Source organism: Prionailurus bengalensis, chromosome A2, assembly GCF_016509475.1.
Source record: "Prionailurus bengalensis isolate Pbe53 chromosome A2, Fcat_Pben_1.1_paternal_pri, whole genome shotgun sequence".
In the NCBI taxonomy this organism is placed as follows: Eukaryota; Metazoa; Chordata; class Mammalia; order Carnivora; family Felidae; genus Prionailurus; species Prionailurus bengalensis.
This window is the reverse complement of record NC_057348.1, coordinates 3,954,365-3,956,618: the sequence shown is the minus strand read 5'-3', so window position 1 is coordinate 3,956,618 and position 2,254 is coordinate 3,954,365. Positions and strand designations below refer to the sequence as shown.

Genomic DNA, 2,254 nt, shown 5'->3' with positions numbered 1-2,254 from the left:
GAAAGTCAAGCTGAGACACAGGAAGTGACCGGCTTCCAATGACGATACCATCTCAACTCGCGGATCCAGGCTTTGCCTGAAATTGGGAACCTTTGCCGTCGCTGGAACCCGTTCACGTGCTGGTTTTGCTTAGACGTGTTTAAGCCCATTTGCTCACAACGAAACAGAGCCCTGACCAAGCCACCCGGTTTCATGCTCTCCAAGTACATGTCCTGCTATGGTTTCTTCATGTGCTGGAAAGGTATTATAAAGGGGGCATCAGGAGAGTTTGGGGGGTGCTGTACTCATCTTGATTTGGGTGATGGTTTCACGCAAATACACACGTGTCAAAACATACATACATTTTTGCGAATTTATATGTCAACAGTAAAGGCACGTGTGTTTAAAGGAGCATCGATACCATCATTCCAGCTCCTGGATCCAGCCATGCCTGAAAGCAGGCAGTTTGGACTTTCCAGATACATAAGCCAATAAATGTGCTTTTGTAGGAATAATAATTGTAACTGTTACTTTTTATTTCATTGTTAGTTTTCTTGGCCTTTCTCTGTCTCATGTTGCAGTCTGGATACAAGAGGAGACCAAGAGAGGGCAGGGTATGATGAGAGGCCTCCAAAATTGTGTCCAGGAAACTGCTGTGGATAAAGAGTTTTATGTTCACGCTCATCTGGGAAATTGTTCAACAGGTATCTCTTCTGCAGAACTTGTCAGAGCCTTTAATATACGAATGGGCCAACTCTGAGGCTTGCTCTACACAGGCTACCAGAGGTCCCCAAAATGTCAGCCCCGGATGCCCACAACAGCCACCTGGTCATCAGTGCCCCCCTGTTGGCTCCTTACGCTGCCAATCTCCACCTCCCCCCGCTTTTTCCTGCTTCCTGGAATCACCTTCCAGATAAACACTTTCAGCTCCCAGAAAGCTCCACCCCTTAGTCTTTCAGAACCGACAGCCCCAGGACGCCCTCCCGCTTGAACCTTGGAAAGTTCAGGTGCTTTTTCCCCCTCCCCTGTTGGAAAACACCAGAAAGACCAGGAGGCCCTGTGTCTTCTGGCCTGGGGACAAAGCCTCTCTGGGCTGCCCCCACTCCTCTTGCAGCCCCGCCCTGAGCCTTTGCTTATACTGTGCCCTCTGCCCAGATGCCTATCCCTTCCACCTAACCAAATCCTCTGGTGGGTCAGATCCCCCTGGATGCTGGGGCCCACCGGGACTCTGGATTACTTAATAAACCGCATAATTCCCGTTCCCAGCCCTCTTTGACTCCCTCTGATGATGCACAGGAGGGAGCCTCCCCCGGGGACTGATTTAACCCTTTCGGGCCTCCCCCTCGCCCCCTCGTAAGCAAAGTGCCGGCGGCGGCGGCGGCGGCTGCGCAGACGCCTCGCTGGATGAACCGACCACGTTTTGTTTCCATCCCGCGTGTTTTCGCCGCCTGCCTGCTATTTGTGACAGGTGCGAGCCGCTCCCCATTTCCAGGAGGGAGGCGGAGACTGTTTTTAAAGACACGGACTTGAGAGGACGTGAGGCAGCTGGAAGGCAAACACCAAACACACCGCGGAACAGGTGGGGCCGAAGTTGGGGAAACGCCCACCTCTTTCGGGAAGCCCTCCCGGATTGCCCGGGCCAAGCCCCGGAGGTCTCCGCTGCGTGGCCTCCTGAGGCCCCGCCCCTTCCCGTGATCCCCGCCCCCCCCGCCGTGGGCAAGCGCCCGGTGCCGCTTCCAAATCCGGGGCAGATGAGCGGCGTCTCTGGGCCTCCGTCTCATCGTCTGCGCTCCAGGGGCCGTGGCGGCGCTGGGATCCGGGGTGCGGGCGCCTCCGTGCCGGCTGGGCTGGCCTCCCGCCGCTGTTGGCGTTGCCACGGTTACCGAGCAAGCCCTCCCCGACACCCCCCTACCCCCCCCCCCAAAACCCTCACCCTCGGACCGGGCCCTTCAAGGGACTCGGGCTCCTGGGTGTCATGGAAACAGTTTCCAGGCCCCCAAGCACGTGGAGTTGGACGTGCGGGTGGAATCTTGGCTTTTAACTCCTGGGGCAGCTGACAGTGTCCACGAACCCCCGGGTGGGGCCGGAACCTTTAGCCGCTAACCCCTAACCCCCCGCCCCACACCATGTCCCCCCCCCCCCCATCTCTGTTTTAAGTTAAATGCCCTGGGCTCGCTCGGTAAATGTGGAGCTGAGAGGAACCACCAGGCAGCCTCTCCCTCTCCTTCTGGAACCTTCTCCCAACAGTGATGGCTGCCACAGAGCAGGGGCTGGA

General features: G+C 57.1%; 1 long non-coding RNA gene across 1 annotated transcript; it reads right to left on the bottom strand.

The window, feature by feature from the left end:
• Nucleotides 1-334: 334 nt before the first annotated feature.
• LOC122486350 lies at nt 335-1,552 on the bottom strand. The gene is made up of 2 exons (XR_006298136.1): nt 1,394-1,552; nt 335-711 (listed from the first exon to the last, which is right to left on the bottom strand). It is a non-coding gene; the product is annotated as an uncharacterized LOC122486350 (long non-coding RNA).
• Between the last annotated feature and the right edge of the window lie 702 nt (nt 1,553-2,254).